The sequence below is a fragment of the Canis aureus genome, chromosome 8 (assembly GCF_053574225.1).
Source record: "Canis aureus isolate CA01 chromosome 8, VMU_Caureus_v.1.0, whole genome shotgun sequence".
Taxonomy (NCBI): Eukaryota; Metazoa; Chordata; class Mammalia; order Carnivora; family Canidae; genus Canis; species Canis aureus.
Genome location: NC_135618.1, coordinates 12,839,026 through 12,852,861, shown reverse-complemented (window position 1 = coordinate 12,852,861; position 13,836 = coordinate 12,839,026). Strand labels below are relative to the sequence as shown.

Here is a 13,836-nt window from a genome sequence, read left to right as displayed (position 1 = left end):
CCTGAGTTGGAAAAGTTGGACACATGGATCTATAAGGTAGTGATTTGAGGGAAAAAAGGTATTATGGTCCTATTGGAAAAAAATAGCTGAGAATATAAGAAAGACATAGCATGAATAAATAAAAAGTGATTAGAAATTCCTGGAAAAAAATACGAAGCAAAGGAAATGCAAACATATGCACAATTTGCCTTGGCATAGAACAACACCCACATCATCATAATGTGAATACTCTTTATTGATTTAACTAAAAATAGCAATATAATTATATTAGAAAGATGAGGAAATGTGAGGTAAGGCTTTTTTCAAATGATAAATATTCATCTATCATTAGATAGTTAATAAATAGTATCTAAAATTAGCAAATCAATAAAGAACAGCAACCACATATTTAGAGACATAGGGGTAATCACTTGAAAAACAGAGTTCAAAATAGTTCCTCTTGAGCCTAGGGGATGGGAAGAGAATGGAAGAGAGGATATTAATTTTTTGTTACTATATTAGTATTATTTTATATCATATTGGCATCATTTTAGTTCAATTACATGAAAATTGATTTAGTGTAACTAATTGACATAAAAAATGAAAATATAAAATTAAAAAGTATGAGAGTTTTCAACTGAGATTGTAAGCACAGAAACAAAACAAGAACAAAAATGAAATCAGTGACTGGGATTCTCCAAAACGTTTAAATTTTTTGAAAAGACCAAAAAATACATAAAATTAGAAACAAATGGCTAGAGAGAAAATATATTTGCAACAAATATGAATGTATACCTTTAATATAAGGAACCTTTTGCAGATCAATAAGAAAAGTCCAAACATGTTTATAAAAACTCTGGACTAGTACATGGACAAGTCATGGAAGAATTAGGAATGATCAATAAACATGAAAATAGGTTTATCCTCTATAATAGTCGAATTTGTGTATATTGAAACAAAGAGGGTACCCTTTTTACTCAGTATAAAGATTATAATGATAAAATTGATTGATGGTGGGAGTTTAGTGATGTGAAAACTCTTATAAATGATATGAGAAGAATTAATACAGCTTTTCTGAAAGCAATTTAGCAATATAGACAGTCTTGAAAGAGTTCTATCCTTGGAATTAGTAATTCCATTTCTAAAAATCTGTTCTGAGAGAATAATAGCCAACAGAGACAGAAATTCATATATGCAAAAACAGTTGTTTATAATAGTGAAAATTGCAAACAATTTATAATTATGATAATGTATAATTATTTACAATAATTTAATTTAGGAAACTATTTTAAGAAACTATGGAACACGTACTGCGCAGTCATTAAGTATCTTGTTTATGAGGATTATTTGGCATTGAAAAATTATAAAGTACACAGTTCAGTTTAAGAAATCTTCATAGAAACATACTATACATTTCATATGTATTCATATACATAAAAAAGAGTGAAAATATTCCAAGTATTACATTCTTTCTATGTATGATGTTAACATTTTAAATTTTATCTGCATGTTTTTGTCATTTTTATATAATGGATTTTCATATATATATATATACAAATTAATGAAAAAACAGTGAATGAACAGAAGTACAATACAAAGACTATTTGTTTTCTTTTCCACAGCTTATGATTTTTGCTTTGGAGGACAGTAATTCTTCTACCCAAGAAATTGATGACCTAAAGACAAGAAATAGCCTCTTACTCAAGCACAAACTTCAGAAGAGAATACATCTTTATTACTTGATTTTCCTCATGATTCCATTATCTACCAGACCCTGCCTTTACATCCCTCTCTAGCTAATGTCCCCTAGGTCACTAATTTCAATTTTTTTTACTACTGTCTTCAATTTACTCTCTGTCTTTCTACCATACCCATCAAGGCACTCTCTAAACATAGATAAATAAAACTCTTTGCTTCTTTTTTCTCCTAAACACTGAAAATATTCAAAGAAACATATGAAAAATTACTAATTTTCAAATTTACTTTTATGCCCATCCTTCTCAGATGAGAAGATAATCACTCTTCCTTTCCTTGGCTCCTGTTCTCTTTCTCTTTATTCTCTCTCCCAGGACACTCACCCCTCTCATCCCCAAACCTTTTTCCTTTCAGTGCCAAATCCTTCCTTCCTAGCCAAAAAAGGACAGATCTTGCCTAAGTCATATCCTAGGAGGTCTCAGCAGTAAAGTATGCAGAACCAAGGTGAGGGGCAAGGGTTTACCAGAAATGGCAAGTTTGGCCTAAGGCCTGCTACAAACTGCTCCTTGGAGAAAAATCTAGCAGTTCTGTTACCAGTGTGCAAACAGATGGGGGTGGCTAATATTCCACAGATTGGGAGGCAATGTACCAGCATGATCTAATTCAAGAGGAATATACTCTAGGTGTAAGTCAAGGCTCTGCTACTTCTTCGCCCTGTGACTCTGTAATAGTTACTTAACTCCAGGGTCTCAGTTTCCTCTCATCTGAAATGGGGCTCATGTGACTCATGTTGCTATTACCACAGAAAGTCTATGTGAGGATCCAAACAATTTAGTATAATAAATCACACAGTAAATACTCAATAAACATTAGTTACTATTATTAATTCTGTTATTATCTTTACCTGGCTGATCTGGTGCAGTTTCTTTAATCAGGTTCATATGGTCAGACAGCAGGCAGTTGTGTTGTCCTTACGTTTTCGATTTGAGTTGAAGCCAGAAGTCAGCGAATCACCAGAGTGGGGGTAAATACAGCTCCTAGGGGCTGACTGTGCTACCTGGCTTGACTAGAATAACCCTGGATGAGCCTGTTAATTGAGGAGAGCTTGTGAGAGTTTGTAATGAGGCAACCAGCATATCGTGGGCAAACACAGAAAGCTTCCCTGAAGAAGAAATATTTAAGATATCAGTGGGAGCTGGCAGGTGAAGATGGAGGAAGAGAGAGGAAATGGCAGTTGCAAGGGTATTGTGAGGGCAGGAGTAAAACATGATAGCAGTAAAAGGCTGACAGAGTTAGCCTCTGGTGAGAAGGGAAAAGAGGCTCAGGATGAGGCTAAATGGACAAAACCCAAATCCCTTGGATCCCATAGCCATGCTGAGGTAGTCAAAACAAGATCTGGCGAATGGGGAAGGGGAATACATTCTTCCAGTTTGACTTCTGTGTTCTCTTTTACTTAGAGAAGTAAATAACCCTATTGATTCTCAAAGTCATGTCCTGTAACCAGGCCAACATTGACAAGTACAAGCAATAGAGCTGAAATGTGCACATGCACGCGTGCAAATAAAGGACAGATCTTCTGAGACTAGGAACAGACAAACTCAAAGAGATGAACAGATTCCTTGTCATCCCTTGTTGAAAGGTAACCCTGTGTGGTCCTCTGTGGCACAGACGGTAACTAATCTCTTACTTGTGAGACCCAGGGTGGTAAAGAGTATGACTGAGGTCCAATGGTGCTGCCAGTTTAATGGGACACAAAGATAAAAAAAGGATCAGGAAATAGTAGAGCTGTTGACATAAAAACATAAACCTATGTCATCTGCCTGCCATTGCATACATACAGTGAGATGAACTCTGCTCTGATGAATACACTAAATTGACCTGATCTGAGATGCCTGGGTGGTGTACTCTGTTGGGCATCCAACTCCTGGTTTCAGTTCAGGTCTAGATCTTAGGGTTGTGGGGTTGTGGGGTTGTGGGTCCAGCTCCGGGCTCTGTGCAATTTACTCAGATGCCTTAGCACAAAAGGATCAACTTCTGAATGCTGCTTGAAATAGTCTCTCCCTCTCCCTCTGTCTCTCCTCCATCCCCTCTCTCAAATAAATACAAAAGTCTTTTAAAAAATTAAAAAACAATAACTTGGCCTGATCGATCAGCAGACAGTTTGAGCTATACTATCTCATCCTCATCAGAGGAAAGAAAATTCTCCATATTTTCAGAGTTTATCAGACACAGGCTCTTATTTAAAATAGCAAGTTTTCAAAGTCAAAAGACAACTGCATTTTGTTTGCATTTGTCTTAAACGAGTGTAATGAAACCTCCAGATTTTCCTAGTTATTTTCCCTACCATTTAGTATATAACTGGAATAGAAAAAATTGGTAAGTCAAAGAACTACCACATAACCCTCAAGATTATTGCCTATTCTATTTGGACACAGCAAGTGGAAATTGTTGCAACTTCCCAACCTACTAATATATATATATATGTGAAACATTGTTGTAACATTTTGGAATGTGTTTTTGTGCTCATTAAGAATTTATCAGAGATTAGTGTGTTTTTGTTAAATTACAAAGTTTGAAAAGTTCAAAAAATGGAGAAGCCATAGGCAATGATGGTTAATTAGTAAATAGTTACTAAATCATGGAATGGCTTCCTGTTTATACTTTATTCAGCAAACTTTCATTGACAGCCTACTGTATTCTAGGCTCTTTGCTTTTATAGAACTTATATCCTAGACTAGAATTTAAAAATAATCACATAAATATAAATATACTTGCAAATTACATTAAAATATGATTTTAAAATACATAAAAGACATAAGTAGTTATATATTGTATAATTTTTTTAAAATATAAAAGGCTTAAGGATAATTTTAAAGTACATAAAAGGCATAGGAAGTGTCATTTATTAGGATAAAGAAGTCCAGAAAAGTGGCAGACTTGAGGAGGTCATAAGTTCGGTTTTCAACACATTTAGGAGAAGATGCCCATGAGACTTCCAACAGAGAGAGAGAGATTACATCAAAATTTGCAGATATAAATCACAAGCTGTGGGTTTGTTTGTTTGTTCCAGAGAAGATTGATACAGTGCAGTACCTAGAAAGCAATTGTTAATCTAATAAGAAGATCTTTAAACCATTGGTAACATGGTTGTTGGATGTGTGTTGGGTGAGGGCTGGAAGTAGTGAAATATAAACAATAATAGATGGCCAGAGCTCAGCTTTACACATTCCCATTTGGCAAAATGCAGTACAACGGGGCTGTTTCTTCAAGGTTGTTTTGGTTCTACAGATCAACATAGTGTGTTTGGCAAACAAAATGTATTTACTCTTTTTCAGGGAAAAACACAAAGATAAATACCAAAGGATCTTCATTTGACACTGCTTCATCACCACTACCCTGCTCTCCTACCAATAAACTATTACCCCACGATCACAGATCCCTCTCTGAGAAGTTACTCAGATGCCGCGGCACAAAAGGATCAACTTCTGAATGCTGGGTGACTAGCAAGTCATCCTAGGAAAGTCACAATGAATATTCTAATCAAAGTGAAGGGGTCTAAACAGAGAATGGAGGCTGAACCATGAAAAGCAAAACACTTTGGCAAAAAAAGGCAGAAATCAGAGTATTTTTCTGAATTTCCACCAATTTGGTGGAAAGCCAACTTCTAAAAGAGTAGCTCTTCAGTAAGCAGGTTTTGTACTAGCTCTGTAATAGAAAGCTTAAAAGATCATTTACTAATCTGAATTTCTATGAGGAGAAGCACAGCTACACTTGCGGGCAAGTGCTTCCTAGACCATGAAAGATCTTAAAGGTACCTGCTCACACTTTCAACTGTGATGAGCTGGTGAAGACTGGCTCAAAACCTCAGCACTGGTGTTGTGAGAGATGTTTGACAGCCCTGGAGTTCAAAGACTGATGTGCTTTCTTCTACTGGCTCTACGTATTGGAACTAAGTAAAAATCTTGAAAATGAAATATTCTCAGAATAGGATCATTCACTTGATAAGCTTATTTTGACTTCCTGAGAAAGGAAAGGGCAGAAAAAGAAAGAAAAAGACATTGAATCTTTACTTTCTCTGTTGACCTTGAAAGCAATGATGTTAATTGGAGTATAATTTAATTTCAAACTATTTTCATTTAAAAACAAGAAAGGAAGAGGGGAAAAAAAGGAAAGGAAAGGAGGGAGGTAGAGAGTGAAGGAAGGGAGGAAGGGAAGGAGAGAGGAAAAAAGAGAAGTCTTAAGATAAAATCATTAAACTCCTAAAACTGCAAGGAACCTTACAAGTGATCTGGCCCAATTTGGTAACCAGTTTGGTAATCCCTTCTTCCCCTCCCCCTGTGTTGTTCATCTATCTTCCTGCTCAATCACAGTGAAAAGGAACCCAGGCCCTTCTACCGTTAGATATATCCACTTTATTATTCAGTTTTTCCCTTATGTTGAGTTTAAATTGGCCTTCTAATAACTTTTACTCACTTGTCTTAACTCTACCCCTTAGACTGACTAAGGCGTGTCTATTTTCCTTTTCTCATGAAAATCCTTTAGTACCTGAAGCCTTATATTCTCAGATGCTCAGAACCCTGATCCATGAGGAAGCAGACCATCCTTCAGTGCGAATGCAGCTTTGGGAGCAGACTATGACATCATCCTGATTAGAGAAAATGTTGTAGTTGGACCCCTGTGTGTGGAGCATTTGTTAACCATTAAACAGTGAGGCCCATCTCCACAGGGAAACCAGAAACGACTGCAAATGGGGTCAGACTTGCCCAAGGGAGCCGGAGGCAGAAGTATTCTTGACATGAACAGAAAAGATTGATGTCTCCGACGCGGTTTGCAAGACAGTTCTTACGTTTGCAGTTGGGTTTCAGCAACACTGGACTGGTTTGATTCTAGTGAAGCTGAAGCAGAAAGTCTGCACACAAAGGCATTGTTCTGTCCTGTGCAGGGAGACGGGAGATGCTGAGCGCCGTGGAGCATCCAGCTCAGGGCAGCTCAGATGTAGCCTTCCAGATGATGGACGAGCCCTGCGTAGGCACAGCAACCGTGGGGTTCTTAGTGAACCCAGAGCTCGATCACAGAAAGGGACCGATGCCGAAGATAGAATTTTCCTTATCAAAAAAGATGACTTTCTTTTTTTTTTCCTCCAAAATTTCGATTACAGGTTTTCAGTTGAAGTTGAAGTTGTGACATAGGATTATGTCCTATACTCTCTGTGTGTTGGGCACAGAGAGTAGGTTTGGAGTGTGGCAACTAACAGATTTAGAGTCATTATTTTGCTTCTACAATCAGAAAAATTCTCCACTTAGAAAACCCCTGGATAAAGCAGAGGGAATGAAATATTTGATAAATTAACCCCAGATTAAAGCAACAACAGCAAATACAACCACAGATCCAGTCATATAGGACTAAACACACATGGATTACAATGATGACAAGAGAGAGGTTACATCTCATGGAAATAAGTCACTGGGTTATAGGCTCCCTGATGAGTAAGATAGATCCTGATGGACACGTACATAATCCTAGTGAGAGAAAAGGAACTGTGTGGGCCCAAACATCAGATCTGGCATAGGCTCAATAATGTTGGTGCAGCACCTATAGTGGGAATAGCTGAGGATATTATCTATAGCTATATGATTACAACTGAAATGTTATTAGAATTAGGAGAGATAATTTTTCTAGTGAAGCCAAATGTGAAAAAAAATTCTTTGCGCTCACAATACTTGTCTTGGAATATTAAAGGTGGTAGGTGGTTTTGTGTTACCAAAATAGGCAACATTATTCTCAGAAATTATATCTTTTGAGCTGATTTCTCAACTCACAAACTCTTCACTGATGCCTCTACCTTCTGAAACAAGCCCCTGATAACCTTGTCTATAATTGTCCCCAAGAGTAATTCTATTTTTCATAGAAATTGAGCAGATGTAATTCTAGTTCAGTCTGGGCTTGTGTTCTGAATGGGGTTATGGAAACTCAGGCATCTGCCATGTGGCCTGAGGAGCAGAGGAAAAGCCTTCAGAGGAAGAAATCTGCAATGGGAGTGCAGAAAGAGGCAAATATGAGATACGCAGAGTCCTTTCTAGTTTATGGTTTTAATTTTACTTTAGCGTTCCAATTTTTTTCCGGACGATGGGCAAATATATGCCTTCCAGTATCTTTCACGAGCTACCTCTATATTTTCTTAATAAACATCTCTCTTTTTTAAAATCTTATTTAGGGTTTTTTTTTTGTTGTTGTTGGTATTACTGATAACCAGTGTCCTACATACTGTAGAATAGAGCTGTGTTCCTAATTTGAGCAAGATTTTCCACAGAGCTAACTTCAGATGTAAAATCATGGTTTCTTATCAGTGCTTCCTGGAGTTAGTCTGAAGAGCCTAGCGTAGCCCTGGGTGGTTAGAATAAGCTCCGCAAGCCCCTCAGAGAAGCCCTCTGGCAGAATCAAGCATGTTGATTCAATTCACTTTAGTAAACATATTCCTACTGGAAGCACCTGTTAGGTGATGAGTTGGGACACCTGTCTGGGAGCCAGAGTTTCACTGGTGGACAAGATGCAGTCCTAGCTTACAAGGAGACCATGGTGGAAACTAAGGGAGAAACTTCAGTGCACTGTGGTGAGTCCTAAAATAGAAGTAAACCTGGGTGACCTGAGAGCACAGAGAAGGGACATCTATGCCCTTTAGAAATCTAGAAAGGGTTTCCAGGAGAAATGAGGCATAAGAGAATACCTGAAAGATCAGTAGAAGGTAAACTAGATTAAAGAGTTAGGGTACAGTGAGCAGATTTCTAGGCCACCAGTAGAACACATTGCAAGGCTTATAGGCAAGAGTTAGTCTGGGTAAATTTGCATGATGGCTGAAGAAAATTCAGAGCAGATTTGCTGAGAAATAAAGCTAAAAGGTTAGCAAAGTCCAGCTCCATGTGAGGACCTTGGATTTGATGCTAAAGGCAATGGGATATCCTTGATGAATTTCAAGCAAGGGTGTTATGTGATCAATAGGGTGCTTTATGAAGATCACACTCCCCGGAACGGGTTGGAGGATGGCAAGTCTGCCTTCTGAGAGCCCTGGAGAAGTAAACTGGTTTACTAACCCATGCAACACATGATGATACTCAGGATTAGTAGAGGAAGCAGGAAGATTGAGAAAATGAAAAAGCCCAGTGAGCTTATCACTCAAGCAATCTGCAAGGGGCGGGGGGGGGGGGGCGACTGTACCAAGACATTTGAGATGAAGGGTCCCATCACTTCTTACCATGATCCCAAAACCAAAGACTTTGATACCAATGGAGACCACACCAGAGTATTTCAGGGTTGCTTTCCATTCCAGAAGAAAACCTAGTGTTGGTAAATTTTATAGTTATCCGAGCCTCAAAGAGCTCCAAGACTGGATTGAAAACTTTACTTAACCACTTTGCTGCCACAGAAGTTACAAAGCCTGAGGCCGGCCATAAAGATGTTAATTTAATGAATATTCATAATCAATAAATATTCATTAAACAACATTTCCGTTCCAGGCATGCTGTTGCTCCTGGCAGGTCCCGCCTGCACGGCAGAGTGCACTTGTTAAATGAGTGTTGCTCATCGCGGAAACACCTTATGGGATTTCATGAAAGAAGCTGCATTCATCTACAATACATACAGATGTGTAGAGACAAGTTTGAACAAATTCTGTACAAAAGAAAAAAAAAAAGCTCTTCCTCTTTAGTACAATGCTTGTGTTTCACACGTCAAATGTGTGGCCAAATATGTGCAATTCTATGGGGGAAACCAAGTAGACTTCAAAGGGTTTTATTTCTGTCTCTATATGCTAGGTAAGTGCAAAGGCAGTGGTCCCTAACCAGCTCTATGGCTGACTGATAGAAGCTAGTTTTTAAATGCAAATGGAGAGTTGTGAACATAACTGTTCAAAAATATTTTTTTTTCGTTGTATGATGGCTTCTGAGAAAGCCATCCACTTAATGCTTGATGCAGTAGCTCTGCTGCACTATACATTCCAATTGGAGTATGTGGGTTCTAGTAAGATAAATTATTTTTCTAAAACATGGAAACCACGACTCACAAGGGTTTCTTGTTAAGAGCCCCAAGGACATCTTCATGACCACCACCCAGAGGATCTTCACATGTTCCTACACAGTGATACTAACTTACAAAACCTACTGAATTGTGATGGCAAGCAGGTAAATGCCGCCACATGTCACTTGCTTCCAAACTTCCTGTTTGAAAAGACTGTGTAAAAACAACCACAACAGTCATTGGACAACTATTTTACGCTTTTATGATCCCACAGGACCCTTGCTTTCTGTTCATTCAGCAGGTTGCCTCAGGGAAATAATTCTGTCTCAAAGTATGATGAGCTTCCAGTTAGCAGATTGTAGTATTATCCTCCTTTCTGAGACCTGGGACTCTTCCCCCAAGCCTGTATATCCACGGGCATTACCCTAACTGGTGGGCAGATGAGCAGACACAAAAACCTCCAGTTGTTCTGCTACCACGCTGTCAATTCAATGAGAAAGAAGCTTCGCTTGGCAACAAGCATCTTTACGGACTCCAGGCCTTTTGAAAGTGTGAGCCAAGTACAGTAGTCTCATAGAAACTTTGTGGGAAATTCAATGAGTTTTGTTGTTGTTGGGGCCATTGTTGTCATCTCCATTGTTGATTTTCATTATTCTGTAGGTCCTCTCCTAAAACTCCCCTCCCCGTACTCTTAGCAACCTTCATTCCAAGGAAAATGAGAGTCTGCCTGGAGGGGTAGGTTTCTCTGACTCTCACAATTTGACTTTTTTTTTTTTCTTTAAATCTTAGAACTTTGGGGACGTCTGGATGGCTCAGGCATTGAGTGTCTGCCTTTGGCTCAGGTTGTGATCCCAGGGTCCGGGATTGAGTCCTACATGGGGCTTCTACAGAGAGCCTGCTTCTCTGTCAGCCTATGTCTCTGCCTCTCTCTCTCTCTCTCTATCTCATGAATAAATAAATAAAATCTTCAAAATCTTAGAACTCTGATTAATTCTTACCTACTTAGGTGAAGTACTAAGGTTCAAGATTCAGTAGAGCCAGCACTTGCTGCCATTTGACTTGACAGTCTTTGGTTAGCAAATGCGAGAGGGGGGAGAGGTTGGTGGGAAGGGCTTATTGCTTCAAGCCTGCATATGGAACAAGAAGTCTCAGCTAGGACACACTCTCAAAGGAAAAATGATATCCTTATATTGGCTTTCTAAATGAGCCTTCTCTTAATAGTCCTCATACCACATTATTTTCCTTCTAAAAAGGATAATGTAGAAACCACAGGACTCTCATAACCAAAGTAACTGCCTGTCAAATCCAGGTCACTAATTAGCCAAATTAAGTTTTTCATATATACAACAAGCCCTCTCACTATTGGGCACTTGTTATCCCTCCAAAGGAAGCTCTAATGGTCATCCTATTACCTAAGCAATTTTAATTGCATCTTGTGGCATACCATTAGTTTTATTAGTGGGTTGCTTAAGCTTGCTCATGAATAATAATTATAAAATACAATAAATTTTTAAATACAAATTACAAGAAACGTGAACTCAAATACTTTTCCTGGAGATGAATTTTAACCCAGGTTTGTCCATAAATTTAATTTTCTTCAGTCAGAGAATTGAAAACTGCAGTGGAAAACTTCCATCTAATTTGGTTCTGTGTGACATTATATTCTACAAAATTGTATTTTAAGAGAAGTGTAACGAAATGAATTTAAAAGTATATACTACTCATAGTATCTTTGTTATAATGATGGCTTTAGACTTTGTCTAATCAATTCTTAGATCCTAGATCTTAATGATCTGTGTATCTTAGCAATACATACTTTATTTTTTGCTCCTAATTCACAGAAACATACCATTGCAGAGGACAGTTTAAAAAAAATGAGTTAAAAAAAAAGCTAGAAATATCCATCCTAGCTCACAGAACAACTCCCTAGTCACCATAGGTATTGCATCCCATGTAACAAAGGTCATTTGTTTGGAATATTGTCTTCTGGAGCAATGCAACAAGATGGTAAGGATGAAGGAATTGTATTTTTACGTTCAAATCCTGTGTTGCTTACCTCAGATCTTACCCAATTCAAAATGGTAGGAGAGAATTAAATATGGTAATATTCCTATTGACGTAACCAGTCTTTCTGTTGATTAGAATTCCAATATTTTTCAAATATGATTCCTAAAGTCCTCTAATCAAAAACTTCTCTCAGCTTTACTGCTCTTCACTGGTATGTTTTTTCCCCAAGTATATCACAGATATTCTTGCCACCTTGACTTTGCTCCAGATGTGTCTCTCCCCACTGTTTGCTCTCCATTTATCTAAGCCCAGCAGCTACAAACCCAAAAGTGTGAAATGGCAGCTTGTAAGCCACTGAGGTGTCAATACAGCTGGGGAAATGGAGTCAGATTTTTTTTTTTTTTTTGAGCGTTTGTGCTCACAACTCAAAACAAAACCAAGCGTAATGACAACGACAGCAACAAATCTTACCAATAGCACATGTTTTTAGCTATTTTCATCCCATGAGGAACCAGCCAGTTTCCCCTGGTCTAAATCCTAGGGTTCACAGCTTGTTAACTCTTGAGGCACTGCAGCAGATGGAGCCAAAGAGCTGAAGCAAGGCTCTTAGATAACAAGATGGTTTCAGCTCTCCTGATTTCTGCTGTTATCAGGACTTGGAGAACCAAGGACATGGAAAAAAGTGGTGTCAGAGCTTGTATCCTGAGGGACATTGTCTCTTATTCTCTCAACATCTTTCAACAGATCATATCCAGTGGTCTCAGGATCTTCGCTGGGCTTGTTTGGAAACATCTCCTTCAAAAGCAAATAACGTTTAATTGCTGTCATTACCAGGTTACTGATACAACATATGACAGCTATCAGCCAATCGTGCCTATCATATATTTAATGGGAAGCCTTATCAGCCACAGAGGAACTTTAATTAATTAGGTATTCTCCATTGTAAAGTAATACACAAACATTCAGATCACACTTACATGAGATAAGCAGCATGAGTCATAGTACAATTATATACTGGTTATGTGAATGGAGAAACTGAGACTAAAATTAAAAATGATTCATTCAAGGACACAGAAATAATCAAGGACGGAACTCAGAAGGCAACTTGGATTTTCCTGCTTCCTGTGCTGGTTCTCACAAAACTCTTCCATTACCACCAGGGGCAGCAGTAGCATTCAAAGGCCCTTTGGAAATATAAATGTTTTGCATACAGATTTAAAATTCACAGAAATGGAATTTTAAAAGCAGCTGCAGGATATAGTAGAGATAGCTGACTCTGCTCACTGTAAACTGATAATCTAGTTGGTTTTCTAATCTCCATTCTCTAGATTCCCCTAACTGAAGGAACAGTGGCATCTATAGCACCGTCAAGCATGGCAATTTGGTTCTTTACACAGATATAGTTTGGAAAGATGAAGTGTGTATGTCAGTTTGCAAAACAGCATGATTCTGTTAGCCTTTGCTCGCTTTATCCTGAGCCAAAAAAGTATGGATCTGATAGCATCTGTTTCTACTACCCATGCTATCCCAATCATCAAAAAACCATAAGGATTGGGAAGGAAGTTCTGAAAGCTTTCACATGCCTGTTTCTTACCAGGAAAACCACTTTTTTTTTTTTCCATGCATTCATTCTGCTTCCCTTTACTTGTGTCTAACTCACATGTTCAACTGGGAGATAACTTTGGAGGAAGTCAAGGGGAAAAGATCAAGGGTTAAGGATTGTATTAAGTTCTATAATTACAGAAAAAAAAAAGATGTCAACTATTTTGAAATGAAAGTTATACAGAGTCATCTTTAAAAAGAAAGAGAGAAAGGAAAAGAAACAACCATCCCCAGATCCTGTGAAAACTGCATGAGAACAGATTGGACCAGACATAAGAAATTTAACTTCATTGGAAAATTTCTGGAGACAGATCAAAATGTCTTAAAATGCAGAGTAATAAAAAAGAGAAGGGAAAAAAATGTGTTTATGACATCGGTTTCCTCGTGGAAAATGGACATGGAGAAGTCAGGATTTCTGTGTGTGTGTGTGTGTGTGTGTGTGTGTGTGTGTGTGTTATTTAAGACTCAGGATTTCTAAAAGTAAATGTATACAGTGGCATTCTCTCCTTAATGTTGGTTTTTGGTTCATTCTTCTTTAAGCAA

General features: G+C 38.0%; 1 long non-coding RNA gene across 8 annotated transcripts in view; it reads left to right on the top strand.

Annotated features, from left to right (window-relative positions):
* Positions 1–10,607, top strand: part of LOC144318334 (uncharacterized) — a 161,803-nt gene extending 151,196 nt beyond the window's left edge. For 2 of the 8 annotated variants that reach the window (XR_013384202.1, XR_013384203.1), the window contains exon 5: positions 1,602–2,554. This is a non-coding gene — a long non-coding RNA (uncharacterized LOC144318334). Of the gene's footprint in view, positions 1–1,601; positions 2,555–5,009; positions 10,450–10,473 lie in introns of those variants that run through there. The other 6 variants (XR_013384206.1, XR_013384199.1, XR_013384205.1 and 3 more) reach the window with 5 other exon arrangements.
* The last annotated feature ends 3,229 nt before the right edge of the window (positions 10,608–13,836 follow it).